Here is a 21,185-nt window from a genome sequence, read left to right as displayed (position 1 = left end):
CGTGACGCCACCTGTGGTAATTTGCAGCTATGGAGCCGCAGCTGCTGGAAGGGACCTCCGGGGCTGATGTTATGGCAGCTGAGGTGTTTCTTGCTCTCCACAGGTAGAGTGGGTACCCTGGGACAACCTTTGGTGCTTGGTAAAGTCTATGGTGTTTGTGGACGAGGTGCAGAATCAAGCAGACGACACAGGGCTTGCAGTTAAGATGTTTACTCGCTGTTAGTATCTAGGTACTGGGTCCAGAGGCTTCCTCCAAGTTCATCTGACCCTATGACCTCCTGGAGAAAATTAAAAATCTGTCTGTGACACAGTCACGTGTCTATTATCTCATTGGCTACAGACTGGTCACATTACTATGACGCCGACATGCTAGGACCTGTCATTGCATTTTTCTGTTACGATCCAGCGACCCACCAGCAACCTGACCTAGCAGGGATCGCTGGAGCGTCGCTACACGGGTTGCTGGTGAGCTGTCAGGCAGATCTCACCAGCAACCAGTGATCAGCCCCCAGCCAGCAGCGACGTGTGGAAGCGATGCTGCGCTTGGTAACTAAGGAAAATATCGGGTAACCAACCCGATATTTACCTTGGTTACCAGCGCACACCGCTTAGCGCTGGCTCCCTGCACTCCTAGCCAGAGTACACATTGGGTTAATTTTACCCGATGTGTAGTCTGGCTATGTGTGCACGGAGCAGGGAGCCAGCACTGACAACGTGACAGCGGCGGAAGTTGGTAACGAAGGTAAACATCAGGTAACCAAGGAAAGGGCTTCTTGGTTACCCAATGTTTACCATGGTTACCAGTGTCCGCAGAAGCCGGCTCCTGACCGGTGACACAGCCAGTCAATAATGGAGATCACCGTTGCCAAAGCAACGTGCTTGGTAGCGGTGACGGGGACTTCCCGCTAACAGCACGCAGCGGCACCGGAATCACGTGATCGGAGCACCGTTGCTATGGCAACCCGTGCCACCGCTTAGAGCCGGGAGCCTGTGGTCACTCTCACAGAGTGATTTCTGCACGGAGCACAGCGTCCTTTCTCCCATGCACTGCTGTCTGATGGAGCAGACAGAGCTGCATGTGTTGAAGGAGAAAGAAGACAGAAGACCATGGATCGTGGAGGGGTGACAGGGGGTAATAAAGATGGAGTCTCTAATGTGTCTGTGTATTTATTTTTATTAAAGTATTTTTTCTCTGTGTGGTGTTTTTTTTAACCCTTTATTGGAGATTCTTAATGGCTGGGTCAAACGTGCCTGACATTAAGAATCTCTGGCTTAATACTAGCTGATAAAACATAGCTAGTATTAACACATTAAAACCCAGCAAGCCACCCGGCTTCAGGGCTGTTGGAAGAGTTGGATACAGCGCCAGAAGATGGCGATTCTATGAGAGCGCCATTTTCTGGGGCGGCTGCGGACTGCAATTCGCAGCAGAGGCGCCCAGAAACCTCGAGCTAACCTGTGCTGCGGATCCAATCCCCAGCTGCCTAGTTGTACCCGGCTGGACACAAAAATGGGGCGAAGCCCATGTCGGTTTTTTTTTTTAATTATTTCATGAAATTCATGAGATAATTAAATAAGGGCTTCCCTATATTTTTAGTTCCCAGCCGGGTACAAATAGGCAGCTGGGGGTTGGGGGCAGCCCGCTGTACCTGGCTAGCATACAAAAATATTGCGAAGCCCACGTCATTTTTTTTTTAGTTTTTTGCAAAAAAAATGCTTCCCTGGATTTTCCATTGCCAGTGAGGGTAACACCAAGCAGTGGGGGTTAGCAGCCAGTAGCTGCTTGGATTGCCCTTAGCTAGCAATACAAAAAATGCAGTGGGAGCCCATATATATATTTTTTAATTATTTATTTAAATAACTAAAAAATGGGCTTCCCTGTATTTTGATTGCCTGACATGACAGTGCTGTAAAAATAAATCATTAAAAAAATGACATAGCACTCCACGATATTTTTGATTCTCAGCGCAGATAAAGCAGACAGCTACGGGTTGCCACCCCCATCTGCCTGGCGTTACCTTGGCTGGCAATCAAAATACAGGGAAGCCCATTAATTTTTTTTATTTAAAAAAATAGTTTAAAAAAAAATGACGTTGGGTCCCCCCATTTTTGATAGCCAGCTAGGGTAAAGCAGAAGGCTGTAGGCTGAAAACCACAGCTGGCAGCTTTACCGTGGTTGGGGATCCAATGTGGAGGTCACCCCAGGCTCTTTTTTTATAATTATTTTATAAATAATAATAATTACAAAAAAAAAGTAGGGTCTCGCCCAAATTGGATCACTAGCCAAGGTAAAGCGGACAGCTGTGGTCTGGTATTCTCAGGGTGGGAAGGTCCATAGTTATTGGCCCTTCACAGCCTAAAAATAGCAGGCCGCAGGCACCCCAGAATTGGCGCATCCACTAGATGCGCCAATCCTGGCGCTTCACCCCAACTCATCTCGTGCCCTGGTGCAGTGGCAAACGGGGTAATAAATGGGGTTGATACTAGCTGTAAAGTCACTTGACATCAAGCCCAGCAGTTTGTGATGTCATGGCATCTATCAGATACCCGACATCACAAACTGTCAGTACTAACAAAACAAATAGACGAAAAAAAATGTATTTGAAAAAACACTCCCCAAAACATTCCCTCTTTCACCAATTTATTGTAAGAAAAAAAATAAGAGGGTCCCACGATGACTCTGGACCATCTAGAATATGGGGGGACACGCTCAGGGAACGTGTCCCCCATTTTCTAGGAGTGCAGACCCTCCATGTGAGGAGTGTGGGTGCAATGAATCTGTACCCACTCTCCCTGGGTCCACAGCAGCAGAGTCCATGTCGTAACTGTTGCTACCAAAGCTGCAATGCCCTGCTCATGAGGTAAGGGCATGCCTAATCAGGAGAACTATTCTACATTTCCAAATATTGGTATTTGCTGATATTATTGTTATTCCACCTACTATATATTGGGGATAGGATCTTGGAGATGGAATACCCCTTTAAGTCCAGTTATCCAGCTGAATAAATACTAAACAACAGAGCTCGCTATTTAGACATGTTTTATTGTGGCATATAACGGACTCTCATGTTTGGTAGTCGTTCAGCAGGGGATCTATAAAATCAAATACCTGCATTTGGAAATGTAGTATATAGCTCTCCTGATCAACTATGTTCCTTACTTCATGAGCAGGGCATTGCAGTAGCTTACAGATGCATGGTTACCACCACTCACTGTGTCTGAACACAGGAACTTGAGCTGACAACCGCTCTGTGCATGCGGCAGCATCTATTGTGAAGGAGGGGGCCGCGGGGGATCAACGCTGCACAGGTACCGTGGGACACCGGGGAACACCGGTGCGATTATAGGGGGTGACCTGGCAGGGCCTGGGGAGGAGATCTCGGTCGCATGTGTCATGGCACATGCGACAGAAATCAGAGAAGTAGGGTGAATGCGGCCGGCGCGCTGCTGTGCGCGCGGCCATCTTGGATTTTCCGGGAGGAGGTCGGAGGGGGGGGGCACTTTGGCGACACCGGGGGACCGGGGAGGAGATTTATCTCCCATCTGACATGTTTGTTCATGCCAGATGCGAGATAAATAATTTTTTACCGGCGCTGTCATTTACTGTAACATGATCACTGGTATACGGTGTATACCTGTGATCATTTGAGCGGGGTGTCAGACAAACCAACCTGAATCATGATCTCCAGGGTCTCAGCTACCCCTGAAACCCCGGAGATGTTCTGACGCTGGGGGGCGCTATTCACTTATTTCTGATTGCTGTTTATAAACGGCAGATTAGAATAAGGCTACATTCACACGACCGATCCGTTTTTGCGGTTTGCAAAAAACGGTCCGTTTTTTTTCACGGGTGCATCCGTGTGGCATCCGTTTCCGTTCCGTATTGTTAGGTCAGGGTGGTGGATCCACTGGGCCGTGCACCCCACCGGAGGCCTGGGTGCACGGTAGCCGGAGCACTAGCATGGCAGGGACTGCGTCCCACAGGGGGCGGGTAGAACAGTCACTGGGGCTTCAGAGTTCCTGGAGACAGTGCAGGAGTCTAGCACAGGTGCCGGGTAGGAATGTCAGGCAATAGTATTGATCACAGGACACGGCACAAGGGGAACCTAAGCACCTAGCTTTCAAGACAAGGCTTACGCGACACGTTGATCAGGCCCTGCCCACATGGAAAGGCCAGTCTTATATACCCAGCACAGCCTCATGTCATATCCTGCTGCAGCAGTGCTGGCCCCATAAGACCAGGTGAGTAGGCGCGGCCCGACCCTATACAGAAGCATGAGTCAGACACATGAGACTGGGGACAGGACACAGGAAAGCACGAGCGGGAGCGGCAGCCATGACCGGTGGACACGTGGACCGGATCAGTGGGTAAAGAGCGGTGCCGTGCAGGTGCGACCGGATCAGTGGGCAAGGAGCGGTGCCGAGGTATCGGGAGCGTGACACGTATACGGTCCATATGTCATCTGTTTGTCATCCATGTGCCTTCCGTTTTTTTGGCGTACTGCCAAAAAACTGAAGGAGGGAAAATACATAAATTTACCCAGGATCCATAGCTTCAACCTACATGAGGCGGTCACATGTTCACTCCAGCGCCATTTTCTACTGCCTTTCACAGCGTAGAGCGCTCTGGTAATTTTCTTGTGCTTGTACACTTCATATCAGTCTTTTCTGTCATTATAATGGCAGAAAGACACATAATGTCCTACTCTCCTGCATTTTGTAATTTTGCACCCTTTGGTGCCTTTCATGTGGCACTAAGGGGTGCTTAGCCTTGTATTTACCAAAATAAATAAATAAATTTTAAAAAAAAATGACGTGGGGTTCCCCCTATTTTTGTAGCCAGCTAGGCTAAAGCAGACGGCTGCAGCCTGCAGACCACAGCTGGCAGCTTCACCTTGGCTGGTAATCCAAAACTGAGGGCACCCCACGCTGTTATTTTAAATTAAATAAATAATTTAAAAAAAAACAACACGTAGGGGTCCCCCCAAAATTGGACCACCAGCCAAGGTAAAGCAGACAGCTGGGGTCTGATATTCTCAGACTAGGGAGGTCCACTGTTATTGGACACTCCCCAGCCTAAAAATGCGCCAATCCTGGTGCTTCGCCCTAGCTCATCCCGTGCCCTGGTGCGGTGGCAAACGGGGTAATATATGGAGTTAATAACAGATGTGTAATGTCACCTGGCATCAAGCCCTGGGGTTTGTGAGGTCAGGCGTCTATCAGATACCCGACATCACTAACCCAGTCAGTAATAAAAAAAAAAAAAATAGACGACAAACACATTTTTATTTGAAAAAACACTGCCCAACACATTGCCTCTTTCACCAATTTATTAGAAAGAAAAACAAATCCAGGTCTTCTGTAATCCAAGCAGTTCCCATGACGATCCACACTGTCCCAGTCAATGAAGAACAGAATGTTCCCCATTGGCTGGGAGAGCAATGCAGTGACCTGAGCTAACATCAGAAGGTCAGCCCAGGTCACTGCAGGGCATGACAAGTGCTGCTGTCAGCGAGGTACATTACCTGCGCTGATCTCCGGCACTGCTGATACTGCACACTGACTTCAATCAGCTTCACAGCCAAGTATCGCGAGCGGCCCGTGACGTCACCGCTAGTGACAGTCTTGGGCCGCAGTGACAGATGTGAAGCGGCAGCCATGGAGGACAGTGTCAGCGCTGAGGTCGGGAGGGCAGGTTGTCATCACCGCAGGTAAGCCGAGCGGGGCCATGTGTGCGGTGCGAGGTAGGCGGAGCCTAGCGAGGTAATGTGTGCGGGTGCGAGGTGGGCGGAGCCTAGCGAGGTAATGTGTGCGGTGCAAGGTGGGCAGAGCCTAGCGGGGTAATGTGTGCGGGTGCGAGGTGGGCGGAGCCTAGCGGAGCCATGTGGGCGGAGCCTAGCGAGTTATTGTGTGCGGATGCGAGGTGGGCGGAGCCTAGGGGGGCTATGTGTGCAGTGTGAGGTGGGCGGAGCTTGGTAGGGTTGTGTGTGCGCGGTGCGAGGTGGGAGGAGCCTAGCGGGGTAATGTGTGCGGGTGTGGGGTGGGCGGAGCCTAGCGGGTAATGTGTGCAGTGTGAGGTGGGCGGAGCCTAGCGGGGCTATGTGTGCGGTGTGAGGTGGGCGGAGCCTAGCTAGGTAATGTGTGTGGGTGTGAGGTGGGCGGAGCCAAGCGGGGCCATGTGTGCGGTGCAAGGTGGGCGGAGCCTAGCGAGGTAATGGGTGCGAGGTGGGCGGAGCCTAGCGGGGCTATGTGTGCGGTGCGAGGTGGGCGGAGTCTAGCGGGGTAATGTGTGCGGTGCGAGGTGGGCGGAGCCTAGCGGGGCTATGTGTGCGGTGTGAGGTGGGCAGAGCCTAACGGTGTAATGTGTGCGGGTGCGAGGTGGGCGGAGCCTAGCGAGGTAATGTGTGCGGGTGCGAGGTCGGCGGAGCCTAGCGGGGTAATGTGTGCGGTGCGAGGTGGGCGGAGCCTAGCGGGGCTATGTGTGCGGTGCGAGGTGGGCGGAGCCTAGCGGGGCTATGTGTGCGGTGCGAGGTGGGCGGAGCCTAGCAGGGTAATGTGTGCAGTGCGAGGTGGGCGGAGCCTAGCGGGGCTATGTGTGCGGTGCGAGGTGGGCAAAGCCTTGCGGGGTAATTTGTGTGGTGCGATGTGGGCGGAGCCTAGCGTGGCTATGTGTTCGGTGCGAAGTGGGCGGAGCTTAGCGGGGTACTGTGTGCGGGTGCTAGGTGGGCAGAGCCTAGCGCGGTAATGTGTGCGGGTGCGAGGTGGGTGGAGCCAAGCGGGGCCATGTGTGCGGTGTGAGGTGTGTGGAGCCTAGCGGGTAATGTGTGTGGGTGCGAGGTGGGCGGAGACTAGCGGGGTAATGTGTGCGGGTGCGAGGTGGGTGGAGCCAAGCGGGGCCATGTGTGCGGTGTGAGGTGTGTGGAGCCTAGCGGGTAATGTGTGTGGGTGCGAGGTGGGCGGAGACTAGCGCGGTAATGTGTGCGGGTGCGAGGTGGGTGGAGCCAAGCGGGGCCATGTGTGCGGTGTGAGGTGTGTGGAGCCTAGCGGGTAATGTGTGTGGGTGCGAGGTGGGCGGAGACTAGCGGGGTAATGTGTGCGGGTGCAAGGTGGGTGCAGCCAAGCGGGGCCATGTGTGCAGTGCGAGGTGGGCGAAGCCTAGCGAGGTAATGTGTGCGGGTGTGAAGTGGGCGGAGCCTAGCGGGGCTATGTGTGCGGGTGTGAGGTGGGCGGAGCCTAGCGGGGCCATGTGGCGCTGAGGATGTCAGTGCCGGGGACTGCATGGCTGGGGACAGGTGAGTGTGAGTGTGTGTGTGTGTGTGTGTGTGTGTACATGCCATGTGCAGGAGGGGGCGGAGCGAGCTGAGCGGGGAAAAGTCGGCTCCCTGCACGCGTAACCAGGGTAAATATCGGGTTACTAACCAAAGCGCTTTGCTTGGATACCCGATGTTTATCTTGGTTACCAGCTTCTGGCAGGCTGCCAGCGATGGCTCCTTGCACACTGCTTATAGAACCGTTCTCGAATGTAACTGGAACGTAACTAGAACTATCGAGCTTTAGCAAAAAGCTCGAGTTCTAGTTCGATTTAGAACAGCCCCCAAAATCACTCGAACCGCAAACTGTAGAACCTCGAACCTCGAACCACGCTCAACTCTACTGGAAACTTTGTTATAGCAAAGTTATAGATTTTATTTATTTTTAATTTTTTTTTTGTCCATTTTTCCACTTGCATCAAATAAGAAATTTGTCTTCAGTTTTCACATTCTTACAGACTTTCTGATCTTTTCATTCTATTTTTGGGGATGAGGAAAGTAATGTGACTAATAATAGATTTTTTTTCTGTTTCTACATCCATTGTATGGAATAAACATCTTTACATTTAGATCATTAGATAGTCTGTACACTTATGCATACCAGGGCCACCATCAGGGCAAGAGAGCTAGTTCTGCTTAATGGGGCCTCATGTCTCATGATATGCCTCATCGTATAAAATGGGCCTGGGGCAGTTTCCCAGTAGCATAAAATTGCATCCTCACTGAAATCTTGAAGCATTAAGGCAGGCGGAAGAGTGTCAGCAGTATACTGCGTCAACAGGTTTTAGAACCACAGAGAAGTAGCATTAGAAGTAACTAGCACAGCCAGCCAATGAGCAGTGTCTGTGTCATTTAATGGTACAGCCATCCTTGCGGTGCGGTGCAGCACAGCACAGAGTCGAGCATAATTCAGGTCAACCATGGAAATCCTGTTTACTCCTACAATAGCACTAGTTTCTCCCCATCTGTTTAATGCAGATCTGCAGTATGACTAAAGGTAGACACAGATGGGTATAAGTGTGTACAGACAGAGTACAGGGCTGAGAGCAAGTAGGGGGTAGGACGCAGTCCTAAATATATCTCCCATGCATATCTCGCCCCCCACCTTCAATTGCATGATGACGAACCAGCCATCCTGTAACGGGAACGAACCACCAGGTTTTTTGACCTATAAACTAGAGGCAGAGCCATAATGACACTAGGATGCTGATTAACATTATACCTTTAGTTGAGAAATCTAAAACTTGATTGTATAATAATTATTGTTCGAACTTTCAGAAATGGCGTAATTTGTGCACAAGCTTGAGCATCAGGGTAGCAATTTGTGGCAAGAGAAAAGTTTTTTCAGCTCACCCCACTGATTATTCCAAATGGGTCCAGAATCCAGGACGGTGCAGGGAGATAAGCCAAAACTGTGGAAATTTCTTTTCCTGTCCAGCAACACATCCAAGAGACTTGTGTAGATTAAAACTTCATTTTATTAGAACATATTAAAACTAACAATTGTTAGAAGGATAAAAGAAGGCGTCTTACGCGTTTCAGGTCCATTAGGCCCTTAGTCATAGACATATGCTGTACAAATAAAACACATAATATATAGAAAAAAAACCAGTCACTCCCAGGATCGCAGCATCCGGTCAGAGATGCAGAGGTTCACTTAATGAGATCAGCAGAATAACAAACCCGAACATTGCAACAAGTGAATTTCCCCAATCAATTTAAGCCATAAGAAAATACTTCGTATCATGCATTAAATTCCATAAAATTCCATTAAATAACAATATTGCTGATTATTGATTTCTACAGATTTCAATATTTCCTGAAAAAATTGCATCAATTATAAATTAATTAAAATATTCATAAACATACAAATACGTATATACTCAATATCTGAACATTAAGAAACATATATTCAATGCAATCAATATATATATATACATTAGGTCACTTTTGATGTTCATACCTGTTGGCATGCAGGTGTTATACATCAAAATCCATCTTGCCTCTCTGTCCCGCAACATGTGAATACGGTCACCACCTCTTCTGGGGGATGGAATCTGCTCTATGGCGTTAACCCGAAAGGAGCTGACATCCCCATTATGATTGTATAAATAATGTTGCGACTAGAGTTGAGCGCGGTTCGCGGTTCTCCAGTTCTAGGCTCGAGTGATTTTGGGGCATGTTCTAGATCGAACTAGAACTCGAGCTTTTTGCAAAAGCTCGATAGTTCTAGAAACGTTCGAGAACGGTTCTAGCAGCCAAAAAAACAGCTAAATCATAGCTTGGTTTCTGCTGTAATAGTGTAAGTCACTCTGTGAATCAAACTATTATCACATTTCAGTGTATAGTGTGCGTGAACAGCGCCTTCAGATCACTGCTGTTTCTATAATGGCGATCGCCATTTTTTTTTTTTTTTTTCTTGTCTTCCTTCCCTAAGCGCGCGCGTCTTGTGGGGTGGGCCAGCATGTCAGCCAATCACAGACACACACACAGCTAAGTGGACTTTGAGCCAGAGAAGCAACGGCATGTGTGATAGGATCTGCATGTCACATGTCCCTGCATTATAAAACCGGACATTTTCTTCACGGACGCCATTATCTGCCTTCTGCGTCTTTGGTGTCAGACATCACTGTCGCAGCTCCGTCTTGAGTCCTATCGCTGATACAGCTGTATGCGCTGCATACACAGCGTTAGACAGCATAGGGAGAGCACTTTATAGCAGTCCTTTTAAGGGCTCAAACCGGCAGGGTCAGAGTTAAGGTGACAGGTCCTGAAAACAGCGCCAGCGTCTGTGCAGCCAAGGTCAGGGATTTCCTCCCTGCATTTCACCATTAGGAGGGAATAGAAAGGCAGGCTTCCATTCCTCTACCCAGAGCACCACAATCCTGCCACTGTACCCTCTTGTCCTCTGCACACTCCAACTCATAACTAAGCCATTATACTAGCAAACACTCAGTGTACCTAGTGGCATCCTATACGTGGCTATTGGACTTTGCTATAGTCCCACTAGTGCCAAGACATTTGCAGAGCGCATCTGCCTGCGTTGCACACTCCAACTAATTATAACTAAGCCATTATACTAGCAAACACTCAGTGTACCTAGTGGCATCCTATACGTGGCTATTGGACTTTGCTATAGTCCCACTAGTGCCAAGACATTTGCAGAGCGCATCTGCCTGCGTTGCACACGCCAACTAATTATAACTAAGCCATTATACTAGCAAACACTCAGTGTACCTAGTGGCATCCTATACGTGGCTATTGGACTTTGCTTTAGTCCCACTAGTGCCAAGACATTTGCAGAGCGCATCTGCCTGCGTTGCACACTCCAACTAATTATAACTAAGCCATTATACTAGCAAACACTCAGTGTACCTAGTGGCATCCTATACGTGGCTATTGGACTTTGCTATAGTCCCACTAGTGCCAAGACATTTGCAGAGCGCATCTGCCTGCGTTGCACACTCCAACTAATTATAACTAAGCCATTATACTAGCACACACTCAGTGTACCTAGTGGCATCCTATACGTGGCTATTGGACTTTGCTATAGTCCCACTAGTGCCAAGACATTTGCAGAGCGCATCTGCCTGCGTTGCACACTCCAACTAATTATAACTAAGCCATTATACTAGCACACACTCAGTGTACCTAGTGGCATCCTATACGTGGCTATTGGACTTTGATAGAGTCCCACTAGTGCCAAGACATTTGCAGAGTGCATCTGCCTGCGTTGCACACTCCAACTAATTATAACTAAGCCATTATACTAGCAAACACTTAGTGTACCTAGTGGCATCCTATACGTGGCTATTGGACTTTGCTATAGTCCCACTAGTGCCAAGACATTTGCAGAGCGCATCTGCCTGCGTTGCACACTCCAACTAATTATAACTAAGCCATTATACTAGCACACACTCAGTGTACCTAGTGGCATCCTATACGTGGCTATTGGACTTTGCTATAGTCCCACTAGTGCCAAGACATTTGCAGAGCGCATCTGCCTGCGTTGCACACTCCAACTAATTATAACTAAGCCATTATACTAGCACACACTCAGTGTACCTAGTGGCATCCTATACGTGGCTATTGGACTTTGCTATAGTCCCACTAGTGCCAAGACATTTGCAGAGCGCATCTGCCTGCGTTGCACACTCCAACTAATTATAACTAAGCCATTATACTAGCAAACACTTAGTGTACCTAGTGGCATCCTATACGTGGCTATTGGACTTTGCTATAGTCCCACTAGTACCAAGACATTTGCAGAGCGCATCTGCCTGCGTTGCACACTCCAACTAATTATAACTAAGCCATTATACTAGCACACACTCAGTGTACCTAGTGGCATCCTATACGTGGCTATTGGACTTTGCTATAGTCCCACTAGTGCCAAGACATTTGCAGAGCGCATCTGCCTGCATTGCACACTCCAACTAATTATAACTAAGCCATTATACTAGCACACACTCAGTGTACCTAGTGGCATCCTATACGTGGCTATTGGACTTTGCTATAGTCCCACTAGTGCCAAGACATTTGCAGAGCGCATCTGCCTGCGTTGCACACTCCAACTAATTATAACTAAGCCATTATACTAGCAAACACTTAGTGTACCTAGTGGCATCCTATACGTGGCTATTGGACTTTGCTATAGTCCCACTAGTGCCAAGACATTTGCAGAGCGCATCTGCCTGCGTTGCACACTCCAACTAATTATAACTAAGCCATTATACTAGCACACACTCAGTGTACCTAGTGGCATCCTATACGTGGCTATTGGACTTTGCTATAGTCCCACTAGTGCCAAGACATTTGCAGAGCGCATCTGCCTGCGTTGCACACTCCAACTAATTATAACTAAGCCATTATACTAGCAAACACTTAGTGTACCTAGTGGCATCCTATACGTGGCTATTGGACTTTGCTATAGTCCCACTAGTGCCAAGACATTTGCAGAGCGCATCTGCCTGCGTTGCACACTCCAACTAATTATAACTAAGCCATTATACTAGCACACACTCAGTGTACCTAGTGGCATCCTATACGTGGCTATTGGACTTTGCTATAGTCCCACTAGTGCCAAGACATTTGCAGAGCGCATCTGCCTGCGTTGCACACTCCAACTAATTATAACTAAGCCATTATACTAGCAAACACTCAGTGTACCTAGTGGCATCCTATACGTGGCTATTGGACTTTGCTATAGTCCCACTAGTGCCAAGACATTTGCAGAGCGCATCTGCCTGCGTTGCACACTCCAACTAATTATAACTAAGCCATTATACTAGCACACACTCAGTGTACCTAGTGGCATCCTATACGTGGCTATTGGACTTTGCTATAGTCCCACTAGTGCCAAGACATTTGCAGAGCGCATCTGCCTGCGTTGCACACTCCAACTAATTATAACTAAGCCATTATACTAGCAAACACTTAGTGTACCTAGTGGCATCCTATACGTGGCTATTGGACTTTGCTATAGTCCCACTAGTGCCAAGACATTTGCAGAGCGCATCTGCCTGCGTTGCACACTCCAACTAATTATAACTAAGCCATTATACTAGCAAACACTTAGTGTACCTAGTGGCATCCTATACGTGGCTATTGGACTTTGCTATAGTCCCACTAGTGCCAAGACATTTGCAGAGCGCATCTGCCTGCGTTGCACACTCCAACTAATTATAACTAAGCCATTATACTAGCACACACTCAGTGTACCTAGTGGCATCCTATACGTGGCTATTGGACTTTGCTATAGTCCCACTAGTGCCAAGACATTTGCAGAGCGCATCTGCCTGCGTTACACACTCCAACTAATTATAACTAAGCCATTATACTAGCAAACACTTAGTGTACCTAGTGGCATCCTATACGTGGCTATTGGACTTTGCTATAGTCCCACTAGTGCCAAGACATTTGCAGAGCGCATCTGCCTGCGTTGCACACTCCAACTAATTATAACTAAGCCATTATACTAGCACACACTCAGTGTACCTAGTGGCATCCTATACGTGGCTATTGGACTTTGCTATAGTCCCACTAGTGCCAAGACATTTGCAGAGCGCATCTGCCTGCGTTGCACACTCCAACTAATTATAACTAAGCCATTATACTAGCACACACTCAGTGTACCTAGTGGCATCCTATACGTGGCTATTGGACTTTGCTATAGTCCCACTAGTGCCAAGACATTTGCAGAGCGCATCTGCCTGCGTTGCACACTCCAACTAATTATAACTAAGCCATTATACTAGCAAACACTCAGTGTACCTAGTGGCATCCTATACGTGGCTATTGGACTTTGCTTTAGTCCCACTAGTGCCAAGACATTTGCAGCACGTCTGCCTGCGTTGCACACTCCAACTAATTATAACTAAGTTACATTGTCAGGGATATTTATTCTTTATTATTCTGCTGTTAATAAAGCTAGACCACCACTGCAATCTTCACCACCTCTCAATTTTTACTACCACATTTTCAGTCCACAATCTTGTCGCAATCAACATGAGTGGCAAAATGACAGATGCTGGTGGAAAGGGGAAGAGGCGTGGTGGAAAAGGCAAAAAAGGTTTTGTCAGTGGGGAAGGTGGCAAAGCTCCATTATCATCTGCTGCAGATAGACCATCTACTAGCAAAAGTAAGATGTCTACTACTTATTGTGGACAATCCGATGTGCTCCCTTTTTTACGGACACGAACAAGAGGAACAAAGGTAGATGATGGGCAAAAAAGGAAAATGCTTGAATGGATCTCAAGTGGTCCAACAAGTGCCCTCTCAGCCACTTCAAGTACCGCATCCAAAAAACACCAGTCCTCTGAGTTGTCATCCCAATCACACTTGATTTCTCCCAGCTCTGAAGTCTCCATCAGCCCTGCACAGTATGGTGGAACTGAGATGGCTGAGTCTGCAGAGCTGTTCAGTCACACTATAGCCTGGGAATCAGAGGTCTGCTCCCAAGCTACAGTGAGTACAGAACAGGAAATGGTCTGCAGTGATGCCCAGAACCTTTGTGACTCTGATTCAGGCCGTGAGGACCAAGTTTCTGAGCATAATGTTGACCCTTTGTCACAAACTGTAACACCTGTGGTTATAGACAATGAGGAACATACTGATGAAGATGAGACGCAGATACCCGATTGGGATGACAACTTAAATATTCGGTCAGGGCAAGAAGAGGCTCGGTCTGAGGGGGAGGGGAGTGCAAACACAACAATTGATGATGACGTTCTAGATCCCACCTACTGTCAACCTCCAGTCAGGCACTCGAGGAGGTCAACAGAGGCGGTGGAGGAGGATGCAACCGACGACGAAGTTACCTTGCGCCTTCCTGGACAGAGTCGGAGCACTGGTAGCACGTCTACAACTGCATCCTCAGCCACCACTCTGCCTATGAGCATTATTCGGGGTGGATCAACAGGTCGCATGGCCTCTAAGCCTTGCCTAGCCTGGTCCTTTTTTCACATCGAAAAAGATCGCCCAACTCATGTGATATGTAACATTTGTCATGATTCTGTTAGTAGAGGTCAAAACCTCAGCAGTTTGACAACTTCTTCCATGAATCGTCACATGACTAAATATCATAAGTCCCGGTGGGAAGCTCACCGTGCTGCAATGCGGCCTAGCGGAGCGAACCATCCACCGCCCGCCCCTTCCAGTGCATCCGCGCGCTCTTCATCTTCTAGGACTGTGGGGACAGCTGTCACACCTGTTTTTCCACGCAAAACTTCCACCACTGTAACCGCAACAGGCAGTTTGCTTGTAAGGTCGTCAGTTGGTTTGGAAGGGGAAACAAGTGAGTGTGTACAGCTCTCTCAGACATCGATAGCACCAACGTTGGATGAAGGCAACATCATGTCTCCGCCTGCACTTTCCTCACAAACCTGCATTTTTCCAGGGACACCCTACTCAACACCGTCTACACACAGCAGCCAGATCTCTGTCCCTCAGATGTGGTCAAACAAAAGGCCACTTCCTCCGACCCATGACAAAGCTAAGAGGTTGACTCTATCCCTCTGTAAGCTGTTGGCTACCGAAATGCTGCCTTTCCGCCTAGTGGACACACAGGATTTTAGAGACCTTATGTCTGTCACTGTGCCCCAGTACCAGATGCCTAGTCGCCACTACTTCTCTAAGAAAGGTGTGCCCGCGCTACACCAGCATGTCGCACACAACATCACCGCTTCCTTGAGAAACTCTGTGTGTGAACGGGTGCATTTCACCACCGATACTTGGACCAGTAAGCATGGACAGGGACGTTACATGTCGCTGACTGGGCACTGGGTAACTATGGTGATAGATGGTGAAGGGTCTGCTGCACAAGTCTTGCCGTCCCCACGACTTGTGTGTCAATCCTCTGTCTGTCCAAGTTCCGCCACTGCTTCTGCATCCTCCACCTCATCTGGGTCCTCCACCTCCGCCCCAAGCCTGCCTGGTCAGGCCACCAGCGTTCTCACTGCGCAGAAGGAATCACGCACCCCTCATTACTATGCTGGCAGCAGAGCGCAACGGCATCAGGCGGTCTTTAGCTTGACATGTCTTGGTAATAAGAGTCACACAGCTGAGGAGTTGTGGTCAGCTCTGCGGTCCGAGTTTAATAAATGGTTGTCTCCACTCAACCTGCAGCCTGGTAAGGCCGTGTGCGACAATGCTGCAAACCTGGGTGCGGCCCTTCGCCTGGGCAAGGTGACACACGTACCTTGTATGGCTCACGTGTTGAACCTTGTCGTGCAGCAATTTTTAACACACTATCCCGGCCTAGATGGCCTTCTGAACAGGGCACGAAAACTGTCTGCTCACTTCCACCGTTCAAGCGCCGCAGCTGAGCGACTTGCATCGCTCCAGAAGTCTTTCGGCCTGCCGGTTCATCGCCTGAAATGCGATGTGGCGACACGCTGGAATTCAACTCTCCACATGTTACAGCGACTGTGGCAGCACCGCAGAGCCCTGGTGCAATACGTCATGACGTATAGCCTGGGCCAACGAGATGCAGAGGTGGGGCAGATCACCCTGATGGAGTGGTCTCAGATCAAGGACCTATGCACCCTTCTGCACAGTTTCGACATGGCGACGAATATGTTTAGCGCTGACAATGCCATTATCAGCATGACGATTCCAGTCATTTACATGCTGGAGCACACGCTAAACACTATTCGGAGTCAGGGGGTGGGACAACATGAAGGGGAGGAACTACAGGAGGATTCATATGCGCAAGGGACAACAACATCACCAAGGTCCAGACGTTCATCATCACCAACGCAGCAGGCATGGGACCAAGGGGGACAGGGATCGACAAGGGCGCATAGTAGCAGGCGAAATGTTGAGCAAGGTGCAGGAGAACATGAAGAAATGGAGGACGAACTGTCCATGGACATGGAAGACTCAGCGGATGAGGGAGACCTTGGTCAAATTTCAGTTGAAAGAGGTTGGGGTCAGATGTCAGAGGAAGAAAGAACGGGTAGCACCTCTATGCCACAAACACAGCGTGGACTTGGTCCGCATGGCTGCGCAAGACACATGAGTGCCTTTTTGTTGCACTACCTCCAACATGACAGTCGTATTGTCAAAATTAGAAGTGATGATGACTACTGGATTGCCACACTATTAGATCCCCGGTACAAGTCCAAATTTTGTGACATAATTCCAGCCATAGAAAGGGACGCACGTATGCAGGAGTATCAGCAGAAGCTGTTACTAGATCTTAGCTCGGCTTTTCCACCAAACAGCCGTGCAGGTGCAGGGAGTGAATCTCCCAGTTGTAACTTGACAAACATGGGACGGTCTCGTCATCTTCAACAGTCTACCCGTACCAGTAGGACCGTATCTGGTGCCGGTAACAGCAATTTTATGGAATCTTTTCATAATTTTTTTAGACCCTCTTTTGCAAGGCCACCAGAGACAACAAGTCTGACACATAGTCAACGGCTGGAGAGGATGATACAGGAGTATCTCCAAATGAACATCGATGCCATGACTGTGCAACTGGAGCCTTGCTCCTTTTGGGCTTCAAACCTAGAAAAATGGCCAGAGCTCGCAACTTACGCCTTGGAGATTTTGTCGTGTCCAGCTGCCAGCGTTGTCTCTGAACGTGTATTCAGTGCTGCTGGGTGTGTGCTGACAGATAAGCGCACGCGTCTGTCCAGTGACAATGTGGACAGACTGACGTTCATCAAAATGAACAAGTCATGGATCCAGAAGGAATTTACTACCCCTGTGTCATCCTGGGGAGAGTAAATGCTTGTTGATTTGGAATGTGCTTGATGCAAATCAAAACATCCTGTTTGCAACTAGGGCACAAGTGCTGCCACTGAATGGGTGGGTGTGTGGGGCCCAATTTTTGGAAAAAAAGGGAGACTCCGCTTGGAGTAACCCTTGCTTACATTGTTTTTAAAAGAAGCCAAGATGAACAGAGCTGGGATCAGGAAAGACTTTGCTACCTACCCTGGTGTCATCCTGGGGACGGTTAATTATGGCGTATTTTTGAATGTGCTTGATGCAAATCTAGCTGTGAAGTGTACAACTGGGGCACAACTGCTGCCACTGAATGGGTGGGTGTGTGGGGCCCAATTTTTGGAAAAAAAGGGAGACTCCGCTTGGAGTAACCCTTGCTTACATTGTTTTTAAAAGAAGCCAAGATGAACAAGTCATGGGTCAGCAAAGACTTTGCTACCTACCCCGGTGTCATCCTGGGGATGGATAAGAATGGCGTATTTTTGAATGTGCTTGATGCAAATGTAGCTGTGAAGTGTACAACTAGGGCACAACTGCTGCCACTGAAGGGGTGGGTGTGTGTGGGGCCCAATTTTTGGAAAAAAGGGAGACTCCGCTTGGAGTAACCCTTGCTTACATTGTTTTTAAAAGAAGCCAAGATGAACAGAGCTGGGATCAGGAAAGACTTTGCTACCTACCCCGGTGTCATCCTGGGGACGGATAAGAATGACGTATTTTTGAATGTGCTTGATGCAAATCTAGCTGTGAAGTGTACAACTAGGGCACAATTGCTGCCACTGAAGGGGTGGGTGTGTGTGGGGCCCAATTTTTGGAAAAAAGGGAGACTCCGCTTGGAGTAACCCTTGCTTACATTGTTTTTAAAAGAAGCCAAGATGAACAGAGCTGGGATCAGGAAAGACTTTGCTACCTACCCCGGTGTCATCCTGGGGACGGATAAGAATGGCGTATTTTTGAATGTGCTTGATGCAAATGTAGCTGTGAAGTGTACAACTAGGGCACAACTGCTGCCACTGAAGGGGTGGGTGTGTGTGGGGCCCAATTTTTGGAAAAAAGGGAGACTCCGCTTGGAGTAACCCTTGCTTACATTGTTTTTAAAAGAAGCCAAGATGAACAAGTCATGGGTCAGCAAAGACTTTGCTACCTACCCCGGTGTCATCCTGGGGATGGATAAGAATGGCGTATTTTTGAATGTGCTTGATGCAAATGTAGCTGTGAAGTGTACAACTAGGGCACAACTGCTGCCACTGAAGGGGTGGGTGTGTGTGGGGCCCAATTTTTGGAAAAAAGGGAGACTCCGCTTGGAGTAACCCTTGCTTGATGTGTTTTTAAAAGAAGCCAAGATGAACAGAGCTGGGATCAGGAAAGACTTTGCTACCTACCCCGGTGTCATCCTGGGGACGGATAAGAATGACGTATTTTTGAATGTGCTTGATGCAAATCTAGCTGTGAAGTGTACAACTGGGGCACAACTGCTGCCACTGAATGGGTGGGTGTGTGGGGCCCAATTTTTGGAAAAAAAGGGAGACTCCGCTTGGAGTAACCCTTGCTTGATGTGTTTTTAAAAGAAGCCAAGATGAACAGAGCTGGGATCAGGAAAGACTTTGCTACCTACCCCGGTGTCATCCTGGGGACGGATAAGAATGGCGTATTTTTGAATGTGCTTGATGCAAATGTAGCTGTGAAGTGTACAACTAGGGCACAACTGCTGCCACTGAAGGGGTGGGTGTGTGTGGGGCCCAATTTTTGGAAAAAAGGGAGACTCCGCTTGGAGTAACCCTTGATTGCTGTGTTTTTTATAAATGATCCAAGCTGCACAGAGCTGGGATCAGGAAAGACTTAGCTACCTACCCTGGTGTCATCCTGGGGACGGTTAATTATGGCGTATTTTTGAATGTGCTTGATGCAAATCTAGCTGTGAAGTGTGCAACTGGGGCACAAGTGCTACCACTGAAGGGGTGGGTGTGTGTGTGGCCCAATTTTTGGAAAAAAGGGAGACTCCGCTTGGAGTCACCTTGCGGTGTTTTACATGATTTTAGAAGGGCGTGCCATGCCTATATCTGTGTGTCCTCCTCTTTTTCCTTGTCCAGCTGTTTTGTTTTCGCATGAGTATATGTCCTTGTCACTTTCCAATGTGTTTGAGTTGTTTGTCACCTTTAGGACACCTTTGAGGGTGTTTTCTAGGTGTTTTTCTGTGTTTGTGATTGCCTGCCATTGTTTCCTATGCAGTTCGAGTTCGGTTCGACGAACCGAACTCGAACGGGAGGTCCGTTCGGCGAACCAACCTCGAGCCGAACCGCGACCGGTTCGCTCATCTCTAGTTGCGACGCTCCTGACAGGTTCCTAGAGGTAGGATTCGAGATATTATACAAGTGTTCCCCTATGCGTCTCCTTAGGGTGCGACTTGTGGAACCTACATACTGCTTGCGACATTTTTCACAAGTTATAACATAAACGCAGTAGTCTGAACCGCAGTTAATAAAGGAGTTGATTTTATAACGTTTCCCAGTAGTGGAACTGACACTCTCCTTAATGTTATACATATGAGAGCATGTTCCACATTGCTTCTTGCCGCATTTAAAGGAGCCGCATGTAGGTAACCAATTTTTTACTGAACCGCATGTAGGTTTTGTTAAATATGCATCGCTGGGGGAAATTAGACTACCGATTGTGGGGGCACGTCTAGAAATAAATCGGCAACCTGTTTCCAAAATATTTTTTAGAGTTTTGTCTACAAATAAAATGGGCAGATATTTGCGTACAATTCCAGTGGTTTTATGAAAACTATTGCTGTATTGGGTGGAAAAAACAACTGGAGCGTTACTCTGATCTACTCCTTGCAAAGAGTTTTTTAGAATCTTAAATAATGGGCTCTAGATTCAAGGTTCACTTTATTTTTCACCCTATTCATTACTGCTTGATCATAACCTCTGCTGAGCAATCTCCTGTCTATAACTTCACATTCCCTATTGTAAGCTGCCTCAGTACTACAGGATCTCCTCGCCCTAATGTATTCCCCTGTGGGTATATTCTTCACTATGTGTTTGGGATGATTACTTGTCGCGTAAAGGAGAGAATTTCCTGCTATAGTTTTCCTGTAAAGCTCAGAGTCGACCCGTCCATTTACTGGATCACCAATGAGGGTAAGGTCTAAAAAGGAGATGGATTCACGCTGACTACTAGAAACAAATCTCAGATTAAATGCATTGGAATTAATGTACCTGAAGAATTCTGGTATGGCCGTTTCACATCCACGCCATATTATCAAGATGTCATCTATGAAACGACCATACCAGAATATATCAGAAAGAAAGGAATTTCAAGAATTGTAAATAAATTGCTTTTCCCACCAGTTCATATAAATGTTGGGTAACGAAGGTGAAAATTTTGCCCCCATACTGCAGCCACAGATCTGGATATAAAACTGATTCAAGAAAATGAAATAATTACTTTTAAGTAAAAAGGAGATCACATCCAAGATAAAATCCTGTAAATGTTCTGAATAGTTTGTACAAGCCAGCATCTGTTCCTGCAGTGCAATTAGAGCCAAGTTGTGGGGTATAGACGAATACAAAGCAGTAACATCACTACATATCCAAGAGTAGCCTTCTCGCCACTCAATCCCTTGCATGACAGAGAGTACATGCT

The sequence above is a fragment of the Anomaloglossus baeobatrachus genome, chromosome 3, assembly GCF_048569485.1.
Source record: "Anomaloglossus baeobatrachus isolate aAnoBae1 chromosome 3, aAnoBae1.hap1, whole genome shotgun sequence".
Lineage (NCBI taxonomy): Eukaryota > Metazoa > Chordata > Amphibia > Anura > Aromobatidae > Anomaloglossus > Anomaloglossus baeobatrachus.
This window is presented reverse-complemented; position numbering follows the sequence as displayed.